The sequence below is a fragment of the Bacillus rossius genome, chromosome 10, assembly GCF_032445375.1.
Source record: "Bacillus rossius redtenbacheri isolate Brsri chromosome 10, Brsri_v3, whole genome shotgun sequence".
Lineage (NCBI taxonomy): Eukaryota > Metazoa > Arthropoda > Insecta > Phasmatodea > Bacillidae > Bacillus > Bacillus rossius.
In genome coordinates, this window is record NC_086337.1 from 27,636,555 (window position 1) to 27,658,639 (window position 22,085).

The 22,085-nt window shown below is 37.0% G+C and overlaps 1 protein-coding gene and 1 long non-coding RNA gene across 2 annotated transcripts in view; one reads left to right on the plus strand and one right to left on the minus strand.

Moving 5' to 3' along the window:
• Positions 1-15,181, minus strand: part of LOC134535890 (tachykinins) — a 352,147-nt gene extending 336,966 nt beyond the window's left edge. The window contains exon 1 of the mRNA XM_063375238.1: positions 15,099-15,181. The gene's annotated coding sequence lies outside the window, so the exon portion shown is untranslated. The remainder of the gene's footprint in view (positions 1-15,098) is intronic.
• LOC134535891 (uncharacterized) overlaps positions 1-22,085 on the plus strand; it is a 324,926-nt gene that overhangs the window by 260,026 nt on the left and 42,815 nt on the right. The window lies entirely within an intron of this gene.

Consider the following 22,085-nt stretch of genomic DNA (forward strand, 5'->3'; position numbering starts at 1 on the left):
GTTGTCGGTAGCCTTGAAGCGAGTGTTACTCGCCGCCCGGCTCGCTGTGTCCGCAACTCGCCCGCCGACGATGCGCGCTCAAGGACTGTCTCGTCTGAGGCAGCGATGTCTGTGGGACTACGTCACTGTCCGTCGTCACTAGGCCGCAGCTGAACACTGTCGGTACCGGGAATCCTTCTTTTCACAGACGAGGGAAGCCAAACGCCCGATCGTGCAACTACGTGGTTTTTTTTTTGTTTTTGTTCATTGTAAATAAATATGGCGGTGTTGATAAATGGATAATAATGGTCAATTAGGTTAGGTTAGCTACATTATAAATACTTTAAAACATTGTGAACGGTTGATTTGGTTAGGATAGCTACATTAAAGATACGGGGGGAAAAAAAACATAAACTTCGGGGAACTTCGGGTTTTGGCTCTCTCGTCTGTGAAAAGAAGGCTTCCCGTCGGTACCTGGCCGTCCGTATATCTTAGCTTAGTCGTCACCAACTGACCCGCGTCACCAGGTTTCTTAACACGTGAATCTATGATTTGCGCAGTTTTCACGCTCGACTGCTAGATCGAAGAGGGAGAGATTCCAATTCAGCGTTAACCGATCGATACTTAAGTTTTAACATTTAGTTAATTAAAAACCTAATCTTATCAATTCGTTTATTATAAACTTAGGAATACGTATACCTTAGTAATAAGGAAACTAAAATAATTAAGCTGGAAGTGAAATTTTTAAAAAATATATATTATTTTTGTAAATTTTACCCTTCCAAAACTTGCATTACGTGAATTTGAATACTAATTATTATCTTTAATCGGGACTTTCGGTGATCCGGACAGGACCCGTGAGATATATTCCGGAATAGCAGGACTCTACTGTACATATATATACACACACACACACGCACACTTTATCTTAGTTTCGCTGTGTCCCGCACTGCCTCGAGCGAGGTATAGTAGAATTTACAATATTTACTGTATGTAGGTACCTCGCATATTGACGTGGCTGTTTTTCACCACGTCCCTGAATCACTTCTGGAACGGAAGGTGTTTTTTTTTTGCCCACATTTTACCTGCCCCCACCCCCCCCCCCCCCCCCCCCACGCTTCCTCCTTCTCCTTTTACGCAATATTCCTCCCTCGCCCATCTCCCGGACGTTCAAAGCGTTTTCCGACCACCCTAGTGCAGTTGCGGCAATTTATTCCCCGCGCCACTCTCTCGGCGGTTTCGAAGAGAGAGAGAGAGAGTGAGAGAGTGAGGGAGGGGGAAGAAGTGCTAACGGCAGGATCACGGCCACACTTGCGGCCGCTGTGCTCCGTGAAGGCTCCTGTTGACGTGAAAGGACACCCGAGTCCTCCGTGGTCCGAGCACCCGTGGCCTGGACTCCGCCACCTCTTGCCTCCCTGCAGTCAGACCCCCGTCCGCAACACGGCCCCGGGTGGAGCTGACGTCAGCGCTCGCGGCCAGAGTGCACGTCACACCTTAAATTGCTCGCGCGGTCCTTCTGAACAAGTTCTCGACTTGCAACTCGATATATAAGGGCCCGTTGAAGTCCTTATTTGCCTCTTTGTGTCCGTAAACGTCCCATTTTTTTTTAATCAACTGTTGCAGTTAGGGAAGGATTGAAACTTGCTGCTAAAGTTCTTCAAACGAAAGAAGCCTCACGTGGAAACCAGCGACAACTATAAAGACTTACAAAGACAATAAAAAAAAGAAAATTTTTCCAGAGACATTGGGTTATTTATCACGTATTAAAAAAATCAAAGCTGGTTATGCAGAATCAAAATAAACTACGTAAACAATAACAGTTACGTAAAAGTATGTGTAAATTTAAATATTTTCAGTATTCACTGATTTTGGTGATGATGTAGCACTTGACATTTTTTTGATGCAGTATTGTCTATTGCCTGTCGATTGAGAAAATAATTTTGACTTTTTTTTGTTTATCTTAACAAAGACTTCAACCTGGCGCAGCAATTTTATTATTTCCTACTAAAAATTATGTGGTGAAATATAATTATTAATATTATAAAGAATTAAAATTTGTTTGTAAGTTTGGATGTAGGGGGTAATTTCTGAACTGACCCTATTCTGACAATTCATTCACTAATAGGAAGCTAAATTTTCTCAGAGTAATATAGGCTATTTTAGGTAGATTTAAAAGAAATACTACCTATTTTAGCCGTTACCATGGTGCGACTTTCAGAAAATTTCTATACAGATTTTCGTTTCATTGTCCACAGACCTCAAAAACATCGTAAACTCAAAAGTTTATAAATATGAATATCACAATTTTGTGGTCACGATAACTGTCGCAACTTTCCGCGGCGTCTTGCGAGTCACAGCACCGAACCTGGGCCCCTGGGAAATTTGTTACAGGACGTTACCGTTGATAATAAGGGGCGAATGGGCCATTGAGTCACAGAGCCCATGTTGAAGCTGTTGACCGAACGATGAAGAAACTCAGAGACTTTGATGCCGTTATGGGTGGGGTTTCTTTTTCGTTTGCTGGTGATTTTCGGCAGACACTTCCCGGCGTTACAAAAGGGCCACGTGCAGACATCATTAAAGCATGCTTGAAATCATCTCGCTTTTGGTGTTCCACTCAAATACTGAATTTGCGGACAAACATGAGAGTCCTTCTTAGCGGAACGCGAATAATGATTTCCCACAACAGATACTACCTTGGGGAAGGATATTTTCTTCTTAAACTTGAACGTTAACGGTGCTGAAATCATATCAAATGAGTCAATAGTTCACATTCTGCGGCATCTTAAAGATGCAGTACATCCTGACTTTGAAAAACTACTCGCTAGAGATGTTTATTGGCTGTGTTCAAAGACAATAACTAGGGCCATGAAAATTTCGCGAAAAGATCCCGAGAGTAGCTGGAAGTTAAAACACTGTAGCATTATCTGTGTTTCGTGATTGGGTGAGTTACTTTGAGGTGCATGTCAATTGTTACAACAACCAATCACACTAATTCTGTGTGGAAGCAAACTCGTCTTTAGTGGCTCGTGCAAACAAGGCAACGACTTCTCTCCCAGACGGCCGCCAATCACAAGGAAGAAACCTCTGGTGTGGGTATAACTTGTTGCAGTCTAGTAGGCGTTCAGATTTTTTCGCGAAAATTTCCTGCCCCTAACAATAGCATCACCTGGGAACGACATTGTCAATGAAGTCAACAATCTAATTCTACAAAATGTTCCCCGCCAATTAAAAAAAACGCCGGACGAAATCGCGTTAACGGTTTTCGATGCATCGTTTGCGACGTGCCGGGAAATGGTGTCTGTGATTTCATATGTTATGATACTGGGTCTTGGGACGGCGAACTTTGCGATACTTTAGTTCAGCGAACTGAAAACAAAAAAAAACTAAAATTTATTGTATTTAAAACCCTGAGAAAAACGGTCCGAATTCACAGCAGAACAAATATGGGTCTTCGAAAGTTTTATGAAGTAGCAGTTTAAATAACTTTTTGTGGAAGAAAACGTCAGTAAGAACTACTTAGGCTACGATATAGAAAAATAAAATTCGTAAATTATGTAAAATTATTGACTAGCTAGAAATTATTCAAATACAGTATTTTCGAAACTTAAGCACTAGTATACGAAAACCCAGCGGTTCCAAAAGTGTGCCTTTAATGTATCACTCGATTGACTGACATACGTGAATAACCTAACTAGCAACGCCGCGCTGCCTAACTACCTTAACTGTCTTCAGTACAGCTAGATACTTTCTGCCAGATCATGTTTTATATTTGTAAAATTGCTTCATTAATAAAGCAATAAATATGTAATTCAGAAATTATATTTTGTGTTTCTGTGCAATGAAATTTGTAACCAAAGCTACCGTCTTTTCACTCATGTAGTGGTCAAATTTAAACAAAAATAATGGATAACAGACACTGTTTAACACTTTATATTTAATTCATGTTCAGTAACTATTAGCTTTCGTAGATTCGACGACATTAATTTTTCTTCGTATTATTATTAATTCACCCCCATTTTCACCCCCTAGAGTTAAAATTTTAGAAAACTGTAAAATAACTTGGTAGTTTTATCATGTAAACTATTTATACCCAAAATTTTAACATTAGCTTGATATTTAGATAGAAAGTTTTTTTCACCGTCTTAGCATTTAACTACGAAAGAGAAAAGTTAATTTATTAGGTTTATTATTTATTGTATAATTTGAATCATAAATACGACTTTTTACTCTAAAACTAAGAGTATACTAAAAATTAAACATGTCACTAAGATACTATGAATGTACGTTATTTTTTCTCAGTTCCTATCTTCCCTCTTTATTTGCATTAGAGATTTCACTTTTTGCTAGAAAACTATTCTAATCCAATTTTCACCCCAACAGCAGTAAAATTGAGACAATGAAGGAAATAAATCAGACTACGTAAATTTTATGCACGTTATTCATACTTAGTTTCATATCTATCGCTCTTGTACAATCAAGTACTACATAATTTTTTTTATATAAAATCAAACTTTTTCCCTAGAAGTGGAATTTCGAAAAATTATTTAAATTATTTTTTGTTGTTTACTTATCATAACCAATGTCTTAACTTCCACTTAATTATCTTCGGAGATTTATTATTCACCAAAATTAGTTAAGTAGTTATTTAAGTAATGTCGGAATAGACAGATCAAAAATATTTTTAAAATCTAGAAAATTGAATTCTAAATAATGAAAATATCTGTTTCTTATTTTTATTTATTTATTTCATTTCTTTTCACCCCAATGAATATCATTAACATAATTCCACCACTCAAATAGTATTTTTGTAGCAATTGTGACAGTTACCTTATACATGTTACACAGTTTCTTGTGTCTTATGTAGAGTAATTCTAAAAAAACTTTATTTTAGCTTAAAGAGTGTCTCTTGTGTAATTTTACTCTTATTTAGTTATAATGTTTTGATAATGTATGTTAATACTATTTTAGGCGAGTCCTTTACACGACGACATAAGTTTCACGAAACAGTTTCTAACCTGAGATCGTAGTAACAAGAATGCGTGTTCTAGCTTTGGATTAAACTTAGCATGCTTCCGCTTCGTGGGAGCTAATATGGAGTTGGTAAGAGCCCTCCAAGACATCTAAGTAGGTTAGAGTTTCGAAACCCTAATAGGGTTACGTAGATTCAAGTTCGCACTTAGAACGTGTTTTCGGAAGACATTCCGCGTCAATATTTCTTGCAGGCCATCTTAATGAGTTTTAAGTTGTAAAGCATATGCTCAGGAATAAGGCTACTAATTATGAACCAGCGTGGTGTTAAGACATAAATATAAAATACTACAAAATAGTTTTTAATCTTTAGAGTGTACATTAATTTCAACATATCTAATTTAGTGTTCTGGCGGAAAACGTCATTTACCTTTCTCGGTTTCCACGTTAAAACGATTTTTTTTTCAAACCTCGTTAAATTAGAGTTGTGGTTTCAGCAAACGTGTTCAGGAATAAATATTGGTACACAATAGTTGAAATATTCTACATCATTAATAAAAAAAGCAGTCTCCGTTATGGTTTTTACAGTAAATGCCCTCTGAAACTCATGATGTAATTTCTGAATCGCGGTACTAGCAAAAACTGAGAAAGTTATGGAATAACGTTTTATAACATTAAATTTATCATACATAAAATTGTAAGCTTGTTATCAAGAAATTCGTAAATAATATAGTAGTTTAAGTAACGAAAAGTTTTAAAATACGTGCAACACTATAAGTATATTAGTCAGAAAGCTTAAAACCCTTAGCCAATCACTTTGTAATTTATCAGAATGGAAATTATTATAAATATTGAATCACTAATTGTATGAACTGCTCTTATGCTATGCTTTTCATTCATTTCATTGAAATGCTTAGAGCAATGCATGCAAAAAAATATGTCTTTCCTGCGGTAGCAATGAAACTTATCCAGATAAAACTTGTTCCAAGTGGTATTTTACTTCATATATTACTATCGTGAAAAAAAAAATATTTTTATAAACGTAACTAAGGACCGGAAAATTTCGTGGTTTCGATGACCTCTAGGATAAACTCGATTGTCCTATGCATACTAGAGCAAATGTTACGTCCAATGGCTGCTGATTTGTGAGACGTCTCAGATGGGTTTCTCGTGATTCGGTACTTCTCTCTCTCAGCGTCTCTCACTGGCCCAGAGCTCTCCAGATAAACCGTGAACCAATAGCAGAAGGATCACACAGGTATAAGTATTTGAATTTTAACCTATCGCGAAATTAATCCGTGAATTTTTCCATTCTCCGTTTATATCGGTTTAATTTAATATATGAAAAGACACGACACTGTTGTAGTTTTATTTTCAGTACAAGCTCTATAAAGAACATGTGTACAATCTCTCTCCCTCGCTTGTCAATACCCAATTGAATATAAATATCCAATATTACCGCGGTAATATACCGTGGTCAATACACATGTATGTTTAAGTTATTATTTAAAGTAATAAACTTCTACGCATGAAATAGTAGGAGACCCAACAGTATTTTTTTTAAGTTCAAATATGCCTTCAATAATGTGCTTATATAATAATTTTGATTGAAAATATAAGACAAGAGAGAAGTAATTTGAACTTCAAAGTGCAAAACATTGCCTCCCGCTTGATTTGATTGGAAGATATATGATGTATTCTTATAAATAAAAACATATACCTCGCCCAACCATCTTACTGCTAGAACTTTGAAAATGTAATTTGAGTAAACAAGAAAAATGAAATTGAGATTTTGTTTGATTTATTATAATATTTTATCTCTCAGAAATTATAATTTTTTACTATGAAATTATATCCACCTTTTTTTCATTTCCTAAGGAATTCACAAAGTAGTTGGTATTTATTTTATGTTAATTATTCCTAATCAAAACTATTATTTTATTTCTGTATTAGCTTCGGAGTTATGATTTAATATTGGAAACTGAACTAACCCCCTTTACACGCCCCTAATTGTGATAAATCGCAAAATTATACAGCCTATATGTTAAACCAGTTTACCTTTATTAAAAATTTCAACAGAAGTCATTTAACAGTTTTCATTATGTTTTTAACAAATTAAAGCGGTAAAAATTTTAAAAATAGTTTTTCGAATTCTGTATCACTTCTTATCGACAAATATACCTTTTTAAAAATATTTTCGAAGTGCCGTAACGTCATTTTTAATGATTTGCTGTAACTACATATATAAATATATATTATATGTAGGTATATGTGAAGCCACACATTGTGTGCGTTACGAGAGGAAGAAAATTTTGAATAGCAAGTAGGCTTTGTCTTATTTATGTATTCTATTAAAGCGTCCGTTAACCGTTACCCGAATTTTCCATAGGGGCGAGAGAGGAGAATAAAAAAAAACAGCTGAAGCGAATTCAGACCCTCCTTTATGTTAACGTTTATCGTTCCAATAACAGTTGAGCCGGTTATATCGAGAGGAAATTCTTTGTAAAGTGTAGGGGCTGCAAGGTTTTTTTTTTTTTTTTTTTTTTTTTTTTGTTAATTTGTGTCTAGCGTCTCATCGACGGAGAAAGTGTCGGACTCGATGCTGCAGTGCTGATAACAGTTGACAAGAAGAGAGGCTGACCCAACAGACCCTTGAATAAAGACTAATCATGCACAGTGAGGTCGACTGTTCCGCTGTACGACACCACTTTCAATTCTACGAAGAAGAAAAAATGTATTTCATAGTTTTTTGTCCGTAATAGTATATTTATATAAGTTTAAGAGCATAGGAAAGGTGGCATCGTGCATGAGTGACGAATATAAAAACAATAATGGAATCTGAACGGCTTGGCAGAATTCGATGGTGTTTCGGCTAGATATTTTCATTACGCAAACCTGAATTTACATAAATAGTCTATACATTGTAAAGTTTTTTCAACAAAAATTTCAAACCATATTTCATCAAAAATAAGGCCTCTAAACCAAAAATTAATTAATATGAAAATATCCTGGCTGTAAAATCATTAAAAAAACTTTATAGTAACAGAATCTTTAAAAAATAATAATTTTTTTTACAATTTGAAGATAATTTTAAATATTAATCAATTGTACAAGAAAATAATTAAAAAAATTTTGTTATAAGATTTGGTTACTATAGAGGTTTTTCTTGTGTGATTTTAATAATTTTGCAGCCAGTATATTTTTATTTTTGTTAATTTTTTTAGTTTCAAATCATTTATGAAAAACCGTCTGTACATTCACGTTTCCGGAATGAAAATATCTAGCCGACAACTACGTGTTAAAAACTCAATTTAAATTTTCTAGCATCAAATTATACCTTTTACTCGTGACTCCAACAAAAATGTCTAACAAGTTATTTATTTTTTAAATTTATTTTCAAACTATGAAAAATAATAAAAATGTATTTTAACGTAAAACTTAATGCATCTCAAACCAAATAAATGATATATTTCACTGCTGATGGCTTGAAATTTATTCTTACACAAATGCGTAAGTAACCTTTAAAATTTTAAGGATGTGAACAGGTGGAAAATGTGTTTTCTTTGGATAGGATAGAAAGAAAAATTTCGATATTCATCCACAACTAGCAAAAACCCTTTCAACATTTCTCTTTAGATGTAGACAATAGCTAAGGACGATGTTTCCGAAATTCTGAGCATTTTCGTCGAACAGGTATAAAATATGCATTATCTCGCGAAATTCTTATATACTTCTGTTAATGTGACATTCCAGGGAGTTTTGCATAAAATTGCCAGGCACACTAACGCCTGAAAACCATTTTAATATTTAATTATAAAAATAACTCCTGGTTGAAAATATTTTGTTTTATAGAAAATCTTCAATATGTCTTCAAATAGAGTGGTATAATAATGTTTTTTTTTTTTTTTTAATAATAACTTATACAGACGTATAGAGAGCTAATTCAGGTCTCTTTAAATTAAATTTCAATGGTTTTTAAAAGTGGTGATGTTGATTTAAACAACATTTAAGAATATTAAAAATACCAAAATAGTTAGTTATTAGTTTTTTTTATAATCTTTATCTATAAAGTGTACAGAAAAAAAGCGTGTTTCAGCCAACGTATGTATCTTTAAACAGGTGAGAAATTTTCCCTTATATAGTACGAATACATTACATACTCAAATGCTTTATAAACCATTTCTGTATACTTCGAAATAAATTGTTCTAGATAGTGATAATGAGATTTAATAATCATTTTTTGTATTTTTATGTTAAAACACAGAGGTTTTTTGGTTTTAAAATCTGTTTCATTGAGTTCAATAAAATATGCAAACAGTTCTGAAACTCCCAGTATTCCTTTGTATGTATGCAGTATGCAGTAAGCTCATTTGAACACATCCGAATCCTTACTTGTGGCGTTTGTTCTGTCAAGAAGGCGTTGAAACGATAACAAGACTCAAGATGTTATTCTGGACATGTCATTTCTTGTTACAATCTAAGTCATAAGAAACCTCAATAACGGACAGAAAATTAACGTGCAAAGACACAGAAAACAAGCTAAAATCAGCCAATGTCAAAAATTTAAAAACACACAGCACAGAAAATACCATGGGATGAATTAGTCAAAAAATTATAACAGTACAAACGGACACCGTGGACTAACAACGACGAGACAATAAATAAATGCATAAGAACTACCTTGGCCGAACACAACAATGATGCTAAACAGATAAACGTGGACAACACAATGACCACACGGAGACGCACAGGCTACACCCAGAGATGTGACAAAACAAGACATTCTGGACGCCACACAGAACACAGCCTGTTTGTGTCCGAGGACGGTAACAGATCTCAGTTCCCAGAACGTCGCAACTGTTGTCTTCGGAAACCTGCTGTGTCCGGCTGTCTGTGCTGTCGTCCGTGTGGTGTCCAGGATATCTGTTCAGTCACATCAGTGGGTTTCGTCTGAGATCCTCTGTTTAGTATCATCGTTTCGTTAGTCGGTTTGTCACTGTGTTGTCCAAGGTTTTTTAGTCTTTATTTACTGTCCTTATCGTCGTTAGCCCAGTGTCCGTCTGTGCTGTTATGATTTTTGACGTGACAACGTCTAATAAATAGATGAACGCCGGCTGCACGCACGAAAAAGTGTCCCGTTACGCACATTGTCCCGTTACGATGTCCCGTTACGCTCATTGTACGCTTGCGCCGCATCTATCTCTCTTCCACTCGATTGGAACAACCATCGATTTGACTTTTTTCGAGGCACATTAAACTTGAATCACTCCCATTCGTTTCCTACTTTTCCTATCATCGTCCTGTCCTTAACAGAATAACACAGATTGTAAGAAGTTAAATAGCAAACATGTATAAAAGTTATAGTTAAAATAATCTCTTCGTTAAAGTAATAAACATATTTGAATTAATGAGTGCAAATAAAAGTATATTTATCAATTAAATTGTAGATTTCGTTTCACTCCTTCTTTGTATCCATATAAAATAGTGATAATTCAATAAAAATTATTCAATTTTATTCATAAAAGTATGCAATCATTTCATCAATGTTTTGTTATGGCGTTGTCACGTTAAACTATCGTCCGTAAACCGACTTTACAAACAGCCAATTTTTGACTAATTTCTTTCATGGAATTTTCTATGTTTTTATTTTTTATTTTTTGACGTCGGTAGGTTTGATATTGTTTTCTGTGCGTTTGCACGTCCATATTTTGTTTGTATATTCCACTTTTTTGTCCGTTATTGAAGTTTCTAATTACATCTAGTGTCACCGGCATTGGCTTATGTCCAAAATAACATCTTGAATCAATTTCACCATTGGAAGAACCATACAAAGAACGGTAAATACAGACAGTTGCCTTTACCCGTTGTCGGATGGGAAAGTTGTTTATGATGGATTTGAAATTTTGTAAAGTTTGTCGACAGGAAACTAAAAATTTAACTACAAATTTTGCTAACGGACGTGAAATTTCCGTATGGATTGAAATTTTTTATGATGATATTAATCATTATTATTATAATGATATTATATTCTTTGATAATGATGATGTCAGTGCGGCTTTGTAAAAGGAACACCAAACGTGTTACAAACTCGCAAGTTAGGCGACTAGAATATTTCAGTGAACTTCGTGTCTGTAAAACACAGACTGACAGACCTACCAACATTCTCGTCTTTTAAAGATTTGAAGTTTCGTGACGTACTCAGAATGTATCTGAAATACAACCTACAGACTTTCTGGAGGTGATAAATTTTTTAAATAATATGAAAAAAAATGATATCAGCAATTCCATTTTTAAAAGATAATTGACGTGTAATGAATCATTATATACTTACTTTTTTGAAATAACCATCTTCGTTTAAGAGGTAAATGTGTTACTGCAAAAAAGAATAAATTATTTTATTGCTACAATCGTTGTCGTTTCGCAGGGGAACAACCGTGACTGTATTTTCCAGACACGCGCAACCGGTGGCGTTTAAGTGAATGATTTAACAAAAGGGTGGAGGGGGGAAGGTATTCTAGCGTTCGTGTCCCGAAGCCTAGGAGCCAGGCAACACGCAACACTTCAAGCACAAGCAGCGCTGAGTCGAGGTCGCCGTTCTTTGGCGGCCACAGCTTTCTCCCCCCCCCCCCCTCCTTTTGCCCCCTCTTAATTCAACCCCTCCAGGGAAGTGTTAGCCAATAAACAGCTGAGTTGCTGCTGGGAACAAAAGTCACGTACTTCCGATCATTTCTTTATTTTTTTTTTACGTGGCTAGTAATAAATCGATGAACGCCGGCTGCACGCACGAAAAAGGATGACTGATGGTCCCGTTACGCTCATTGTACGCTTGCTCCGCATCTATCTCTCTTCCACTCGAATGGAACAACCATCGCTTTGACTTTTTCGAGGCACATTAAACTTCAAACACTCCCATTCGTTTCATAGTTTTCCTATCATCGTCCTATCCTTAACAGAATAACACAGATTGGAAGAAGTTAAATAGCAAACATGTATAAAAGTTATAGTTAAAATAATCTCTTCGTTAAAGTAATAAACATATTTGAATTAATGAGTGCAAATAAAAGTAAATTTATCAATTAAATTGTAAATTTAATTTCACTCCTTTTTATCCATACAAAATAGTGATAATTCAATAAAAAAGATTCAATTTTATTCATAAAAGTATGCAATCATTTCATCAATGTTTTGTTATGACGTTGTCACGTTAAACTATCGTCCGTAAACCAACTTTACAGACAACCAATTTTTTTCAGTAGATGCTTACGTGTGACAACGTAGTCGCCACTGACGATCGTTCACGGAAGCCGCAGGCAGCCAGACGGCACTAAACTCTGCGATTCCATTGGGGGGAAAAAAAAATTTTATCGGCGACCACTTGTGGTGGGGTTCAAGTGCTTCAAGCAGGGCGTGTGGCCTGCTTCCGAGGGGTTTGCGCCCCTTTGAGGAGCGCGCCTGATCAGGGGCGTGTTTGGGTTAGCGACGTTCGCTGGTTGGCGTTTCAGCGTTGCGTCGCCTCTCGACCATTAATGTTTTGACATTTAATCATTGCCCGATGTTTTCGTACGGGGCACTACCCTAATGAAAGGGGTTTTCCAATTTAATTTTTTTGTGTGCTGCCACCTACACAACCTAACTTATGTAACATAAATAACGTTAAATAGCAGCATACCTGTAACGGATATAAGAAAATAGTTAACAGAACCAAAAATAAATAATTTCTATTTTTTCAGTATATGCTTTAACTAATAAATTTTTTCGAGAATAAAAAAGATAGGATACTGTTATTTTTGAAAAAATGTGTTACTTCAAATTAAGTAGATTTTTTACCTATCTAAATTTGATCGGCAAATATATATATTAGGATATTATTGTGATATTTTTAACACCGACAAAAAATGTTTTCAACGATCGCTGCTCTCGAGTCTCGTACGTCTTGTAGTTCTATAACCCTTTTACTGTTCATTCTCGTCGTGCGCGGGATAACTGTGAGACGTGAGTGGTGACCGTGAACCATTTACGGCGGAGAAATGAGGGTTTAGTTGTAATGCAAGGCCCTTTAGTGATTCCATGCCCAAGGATTATTCAGAAAACACTCGCCCCTAGGTACACAGTTTGAAACAAGCTACGGAAAAAACTCATCCGCCTTCAAACCCATTCTTAAATGCTTTTCGTGAACAGACCCCACGCGTGGTGTCTTCAGCAGTTTTCAAACCGCGTGCGGTTTCTCCTGAAGATCTGCGGCACCTTCAAATGACATGTTTTACGATGTTGGTTTGAAATATCGTGGGCTTATTGATGGGAAGGGGGGAAGTCGCTAGACCAGTTTCTGAATATACTTTTTTTTTTCGATAACCAAGACGAAGAGCATCTCTTTCTGTGTCCAGAAGGAATCAGAAAGTGTAAAGCACATAAGGAATATATGCTCAGCACTTCATGACGTCTTACCGAAACAAAAAAATTAACACCAGGTTCAAAAGAAACAAGAAACGCCGACATTTCATTAATAAACCTCAAGATATTTTTGAAAGTAAAATTGCAGGGTACTAGAAATGTCACGTTTCTTCTCTCAAGCACAATCACATTATAACATTTTATAACCTTTTTTTTATCAATGCCCTCAGCGCCGAACTTAGAAACACTAATTTAAAATAAGGACACTTTGTATTATTTTATTTATTTTACTTAACATGGTTTTATTGATATTTTATGGAATTAAATTCTTGCAATGCCGCTCCCAAATAGAAATATCGACGGGAAGTAATTAATTTATGTTAAAGTCTCGATTTTATTTAAATAAGTACTATTACAGCAAAAAAATATTTACTTACAAAGTCAAGGACTCGAAACGATTACTAAATTTCAGTGTGATTAATTCTATCCAAACTAAGAACCGAAACTTTGTATTTCAGCCATCACTGAGCCAGGCGCTTGAATAAATGTAGAAATATAAGTTTTCATTCTGAATTGTAAGTCTCAGACATGAGCTGTTTGGGACAGAAGGGGAGTTTGGGCCCTTGAAGTTGGCCGCGTGAGTTTTCACAAACTGGCACTTGTCGTGTCGACGAAGCGTGCGGTGGCGTTTCACAGCCGCGGGGGAATCGATACAGTTCCGTGAGTGTGACGCGACTGTTTTATTTTCTTTTTTGTTTTGTTTTTCCGCCACGCGATTCGGAACTTTCGGTTCCTTGAGGAGGGAAAAAAACGGGGAGGGGTGGTTAGGGGGGGGGGCTGGTGGAGTGAAACGTTACCCCCACTCTCTCATGGAGAACACTCGAACGAGGACTTGAGTAGCGGGGAAACAGTGACAGACACGCGGTAGCTTTTAACAGCTGACGTGTCTGCACGCATACAAGTTCACGAGCGTGGTTTGTTTCACGAGTGATGCATTCCCACATCACGTGAACACTTTTGTTTTGTTTTAGGCGAAAAAAATATATATGTGTGTATATTTATACATAGGTACTGTTAAAAAGTGACATTAATATACTTTCAGTTGGAGCAGGTGCAAGGCTGGTTGTGTAAATATTTCTTTGTGTTAAGACATGGCTGACTGACATAAGTTGGAACGCAAAAGATCGATGGATAAAAATATATATGCAGTAAACAAAAATTGTATCTTTCAAAACTAAAAAATATATATATATATATTCAAACACACAACACCAGTTATGTGCACGCTAGAAATTTTGCGAATTTTGGTATTATTAGACTTCTGGGTAAGTTGAAAAAATATTTTACTTTATTAACGTGACTGAATGAAAACTAGCCAGCCCTTTATCTTAGTTATTATTACCTGCAACTCCGTAGAGAATAGTAAAGGATTGGTGAGGGGCGAGATTACAAAAATTCGAGTGTGTTAACTGAGAATGTGTGCATTTTATGTTGTTTTTTCAGTTGCATATATTCTAAATTTGCATGGTATCTGATCGTACGTGACTTAATATTTTTTGTGTTATACTTTATATAGGTTTCTACTATGTTGTTTCTTTTATCCATAAAAGCACCCAAAAAAAAAAAAGTAATGCGCAGAAGGAGGCTTGATGACGTGTCCGTGTGAAATAAGATGGTGAATCCTTGTATGTGGAGTTAGAGAGTGGCGGGTGCGCAGCAGTGCAGTCTACCGTGCAAGGGGCCAGCTCTTCGCCTACCTGGTGCCGAGCGTCCGCGAGCGTCTGTCCCGTGGGGAAGCCCTCGGTAGCGCCTGTCTGCTTCTGAGCGCCTTTGGACGGCGAGTGGGGCGCACGCCGCGACGCCGGCCGCTCATATAGACCCCGCGCCGCGCGGAGGGGGTGGAGGGAGGGGGAAGTCCTCCCTTTCCCCCCTCTTCCCGTGACGTCGCGGAACCCTTCTGCGCATGCGCACCGCCACCCCTCCCCCTTCACCCTACCTGGCGCGTGCGCGCGCATCGCCCACGCGGCGAGCGGTGCTTCCACCCCTCCGACCCCTCCCCTACCGGGTGGAAAGTTAGTTGTCGGTGCCTCTTTGTGAGCTCCCCTCCCCTTCCGAGGCCGGACCCTTATCGCTCGCAGTCAAATATCTCGGAATCGCGGGGCTATTATAGGGCGACAGTGTTCCTGCATTACCAGGTCGAGTGGACACGCGGGCTGGGCCGAGTCAAATATACGCCAACCTCCCTCCCTCCCTCGCTCCCCGGACCTTCAATACGCCACCAATGAGCTCATCTGCGACGCTCTGACCGTACCAGCCCGCCTAGGATCTGTGCTCAATATGTGACCAAAAAAAAAATGTGAGCGAGTCTTTCATTACCCACCCAGAGATGTGTAACATGTGTTCTCATGCTGCAAGTAAACTTATACTATACGAAACTCGAAAACGAAATTTCTCGTGAAATTCTTTATACTAATGCCGAGTGTTTAAAGGTACGTAAATAGTGTTTTCAAGCTACATTTCTGGACGCGAATCACACGTAGTTTCCACACTCACAGCTAGAATTCGCTGCTGGAGCAGACAGAATTTTAAAAATATATATTGAAACGGCTCTGTGACAAGCGAAAAAGGCTTGAAAAAATACTAAACCCCGGTTTTGGACCTACTTGATTTTCGACAAGGAATTTTATTAAAATACTGCATATCTTGTTAAAATTCACTAGACAATTAATACCATAAAGTTTCCCTTTGTCTTTCTTAACGCCAATTTGCCATACGCCACAGATGGCAGCACTGTGTTTACACATTTCCGTTCCAATAGACTTCCTTTCCACTCATGAAATTACTACCACCAAATGCCGTACACCGAGAGCTAAAATGTTGCACATAAAAAGTAATTGTGATTTTTTTTTTGTTTTAATCCTTTAAAAGAAATAGGTTTTTCGTAACAATACACTGGGTGATACACGAGCAATTATTGTCTCGGGGCTTATTTCTAAAATCATTTGCAGATATATTTATCTTTTAAATCTGGTTTCTATTCCCCGTATTTATATGTTGATTCTAAACATTAAAAAAATTCTAAGGAAATAATAACACATTTACAAGTAAATACCGTTGTGCCGAATAAGTTCCGTGTGCTGTATCGGGGTTGTAGTCCAAAAACATGCTCGCCCTGTGCAATAATTTCGTCGGGCTTTCCTACGCATAATTTCTTTGCAGGCGCTGCGCTGTTAAGACTTCGTCCCCTTATCTGCCGCAACCCTTCGTGCGTCGAGACAATGAGGGTAACCTAGCTGAATAGAGCGTATTTTTGGGTGCCCTAATTTCTGCTCACAGCCTTTATTCACTCACGTGCCTATTATTGCCAATCCCCCATCTGGTTCTGCTACACTCAGGTGTTCTTCTGACCTTCATCTGGCCTTTTCAACGTACTGACGACAAGAGCTACATCACGTTAGACCAACTCATGCTAATACATTTTTTGACGTGATAACGTCTTATAAATCGATGAACGCCGGCTGCACGTAACGAAAAATTGTCATGTTCCGCCTGAGCCGAGCGTGCAAGAACCGGCCAACCACCGTGCGAGAAAATCTTCTATAATATCAAACAGGTTAAGGCGGGCTTTCTAACTAATTGTTCGTGATTATATTGAAAGAAATTATTTAAATTAAATTTGCAAAAACTGTAAATAATATTAGAAAATTAAAAAGTATGCAATTTTTCATCAATGTTTTCTTATGACGTTATCACGTAAAATTATCGTCCGTAAACAGACTTTACAGACAATCCCCCTGTTTTTTAAATCTTGTTACGGAACAGTATGGCTGTTCTAGAATACGTCTTTCAATGATACATTTGTCTTACAGATACCTGGAAAGTTTATAATAATGTACTTCGTGTAATTCACAAGAATATTTACAAGAATCCCTGGAGAATCGTAGATGCAGCATTTCGTGCATCATCGTGACCTCTGAAGAATTTTGGTCGCTATATTCTAGTCAACATGCATTGATAGTCCCCTTGCCTAGCCACCCAATTACTGTCCACAGCCTTTTACGTTTTAAATTTTACTGTTACGACTTTAACGGGATAAAATTTATAATTATCTGAATATTAAAAGTGAAAAAATTGTAAACGTAAAAATAAATGACTGTTGAAGCACCTTGTTTGTAGAGTTGGCATATTTTCTTTGCTAGTTTCTCACTGAGTACAGCCTTAAAACGAAAGGACCCTTTAGTTAAGTCTGCAGTATCAGTAAAGGACACGGCTTTACTATTCGGAAACAACCACTAAGATATTGTAACTAACTATTTTAACCTTGGCAATATTATGAAACATGATGAGGTGTGCAGTAAGCTGAAATGAACTTAATAACAAAACAAATGTTTACTGGTCCTGGTGTTGGAGTACGGTGCCGGTGCCGACCGCCACTTTGGTTTTTGATGTTACGACCGCCATCTTGAATGACCTTGATCTTTGACCTTGACCTCAATTTTGAAAAATTTACTAAAAATTTGCCAAAATCGACCTAAAATTCGCCAAAATGACTCCAAATTTCCAGTTTTGATGGAAAAAAATTCTACCAAAATATCTCAAAAAATATGAAAATTAAAAAATTCCGTTTTCAAGGGGAAAAAAATTTCGTTGTCAGACAAATGTTCTTATTTTATTCCCAAACAATTGTTTATGGGTTGAAATGTCCCCAAAGCAGCTTAAATTTCCCATACACCAGACGCCAGTACGCCTGTGGGGATATATGACCTAAACCATTGACCTTCACCTTAAACCTGGCAGCCATCTTGGATTATGTCTCAGTAACTATTTTGAATTCTAGACCTTTCCACTATATTTTTCTCCACTATCTTAATTTTTATAACTTTGTCATTTTTTTTCGTCATATTTAATTATGAAATCACGTCCATCCACCAATTTTAAAATCATAATTATTATCAAAAATAATTGGAATAAATTTAATTCACAATAAAATTATTTAATAAAATTTCAATGAAATATTAATAAAAACGCACTTATGTACGTCGTGGTCCTTGGAGTCCTCGGTTCGAACCCAGTGAGGGCAAAAATAAATAATCCTTTCCCTATGATAACTGCTGGCAGAATGGCCTCCACCACTAATGCCGAGGAATATATATTACGCTAACCAGTATGATTTCATGGCAGCCATATTGGATCTATCATCTTGGTTTCGTCTTCCAGAGTTCGCTGCCACCATATTGGTTTATATTTTTACTCGCTGGAGAGCAGTGAAGTCAATTACCGGACCGTCGTAGCATCCGCGATCTTGTCGGCCATATTGGTCGCCATATTGAAAATCTGTAATCATCAAATTAAAAATTCTTAAAAATTACCTATTAATATATTGATTTGATCGATCCCTGTAATCTGTTTGAACCTTGTTTGCTGTGAAAAGAGTAATATTAGCCTAAAAATACTTATTTAAATTAATGTGATATGTCCCCCAAAGTGGCTTAAATTTACCGTCTACCAGATTCCATTAAGCCGCCAGGGTCATGTTGACTGCCATTTTAAAAGCATGTAATCACTAACGTAAAGATACGGAAAAAAAGATTATTCATTAAAAAATTTACCTATTAATATAGTTGTTAATTTGATAGATTTTCGTACTTGGTTCGATACTTTGCCAGTACTAATAGTAACTAAGGCTTAAAATCATTATTTAAGTTTTCCCCGTTACCTTTAAACGAGTTTATTAAACTTAGTCAATAATACCAACGACTCTGTACATACAATGCCCGATTTAATAAATATGTTATACGTTATCACTATGCCTACCATTGAGGCAGTGCACCTTTTGACATCTAGAGTGCCAACTACAAGCATATAGACCAAGCGTCTCAAAACCACGAGACCTTCTTTTTCGATACTTGTCACACCTTTCAAAAAAGCAATTACATATATGAAGAAGACAAGACAGGTCTCTTGAAGGACGAATATATGGGTACTTAAAGGTAATGCGCATGCTTCTAATTCATTCTTCGCTTGCAATTGCTTGGTTGGATAAATTTCCATGGAAAATAACTTAGGCCTACGTTAAACAAGAAACGTGTATGCCATATATGAACGGCTGATAAAAAAAGTGCACCAGAATATAATTTTAACTTATTTTCATCAGTATGTTTTATCAGAAGTTATATGTTGGGCTTATAAATAATTATTTTAGTTTTCATTGTATAAATTTATCTAAAATGTATGCTGTCATGCACGAACGGATAGTGGTGACCGTTTACTGTGAAATAACCACCACACAAACACCCTCCAGACAGAAAGTTTTGACTTTCCGGTAGAAGCGGCATCTTGGTGTTGGAGTTAACACGCGTTTCGCTGCGCTTTGCAGTCGACATCATCAGAGTGACAATTAATAACTGGACGCGGTTCTTGCAAACACTCTTAGTAATCACTTTGAGGGGCATTAGGCCTCGCTATCTTTAAATTTCCAATATCTCGATACTGCCTGCAATTAAGCTACCGTGCTATTTATTTTTGTTTGACATTGCATAGGACTTAGCTTTGGCTACTTGTTAAAATTCAATAATTGTGTACTGGTGTGATTATTACGAAAGTTGTAGTCGCCCGCGTAAAGTAATAAGTAATTTCCTTGCGGCACTTACGGAAGACTAGAGCCTGTTAGTAAATATGCGGTTGCAACAAATTATAGAGGGTCTGGGAGATATTATTTATGCCTTGACATGCAATAGTTCAAAATTAGAATTATAACAAAAAAGGTGGGAAAAAATCCAATATGGTGGCGCCTTATCCCTCTTAAAGTTACGAACTTTTTCCGTATAGAATGTAACGGAAATGAACGAAGAGTTACTCGCAGTTCCAGGTAACTAGACCTTCGTAAGTTCCTAGTTGTGTTCATTTGTAAAACAAAGTAAACACGCAACACGTGGCAAGGAAGAAGAACGAGTTTTCTGTGCTCTAAGAAGTTTTGGGGGGAAAAAAAATTTTTTTTTTTACACTCCATGATGATTCTTGTGAATTTACCTTCAAAGCAAGTACACTTAGTTATTTTTAATTTAATTACAAAGCTATTATAAAATCCCCACCTCCGTGGGGATCTGGTGACTAAATTACCGGTCTGGCAGCCCTGCCCGAGATAATCTCCGCCTTCCAGACAGCAACAGGTGCTTCTCGTATAGAGTACCACCCGGTAATCGCTCTCTCTCTCTCTCTCTCTCTCTCTCTCTCTAGCATCGAACCACTCGCGATACAGCTCTCGAGATAACGTCCCCCTCCCTCCCCTTTGACACAAGCAGGTACAAAAAAAAAAACAACTACATTAATGGCCGGAGCGTTTGATGTGAGGCAGCGCGGCGGGCGTCTGGGAGCGCTTATCTAATCTCGGGACTCGGGCGAGGCGTCGTGGTTTCGAGAGCCGTCCACGACCGCCGGTGCGACGGGCGCTCTGATTGGCTGCTCCTGGGGCGACCGGGCCGTGCGACTGGAGGGCTTTTCAGCGCGGAGTTGGGAGTTGCCCAGGAGACGGCGTGCTCTGGCGTGGTTGAAGTCACCCTCGCCACATTGTTCACGCTGTGCTTGATACGTCTGATGATGGCTAGTAAGCGCGAATTAAAATCTCCGTCGTTAAAAATACATTTTCGTAAAATAAAAATAAAAAATAAAAAAAATGGTTGTCTGTAAAGTCGGTTTACGGACGATAGTTTAACGTGACAACGTCATAACAAAACATTCATGAAACGATTGCATACTTTTATGAATAAAATTGAATTAATTTTTATTAAATTATCACTATTTTTTATGGATACAAAGAAGTAGTGAAATGAAATCTACAATTTAATTGATGAATTTACTTTTATTTGCACTCATTAATTCAAATATGTTTATTTCTTTAACGACGAGATTATTTTAACTATAACTTTTACACATGTTTGCTATTTAACTTCTTCCAATCTGTGTTATTCTGTTAAGGATAGGACGATGATAAGGAAAGTAGGAAACGAATGGGAGTGTTTCAAGTTTAATGTGCCTCGAAAAAGTCAAATCGATGGTTGTTCCAATCGAGTGGAAGAGAGATAGATGCGACGCAAGCGTACAATGAGCGTATCGGGACAACGCGTAACGGGATAATTTGCGTAACGGGACAATGAGTCAACCTTTTTCGTGCGTTCAGCTGGCGTTCAATGATTTAATAGACGTTGTCACGTCAAAATGTAATTTGAAACTGATTCCACATTGCAAAATAGACTTCGGTCAATGTTTTGGGCGTGTATTTAATATGGCGCAAACATTAACAGAATATGGAAAAAAAAAACTTCTTCACACACCATGCATATGTGGCCACGCCTGACGTTTTAGGAAGATGGACTATAGTGCTACATTTTTTCCCCTCTTCCTTTTTTTTTATAGTCTGTCTCACGTTTCGACTGCAGTGCAGAGCAATTGGCGCACACTGTTGCCAGGTTTGATAATCCAGGGCTTGTTAGAATTAACTATTCTATTTTGTACACAATCGATGATTATTATTAGTTTCAAGGTTGTTTTTTTTACTAGGTATTTGTTGATTTTTCTGAGACCGAAAAACATGTGTCTTTAAACAATATTATTACAGGAAAGGAAAAATGTATAAATTTTAATCAAGAATTATCATTTCACAGTAAAAAAAATAAAATAAAACTACTAAGCATATTCGTAACGTAAGGTCTGTTTGGTCATTAAAAAATATAAACTCGTGAAAAAAA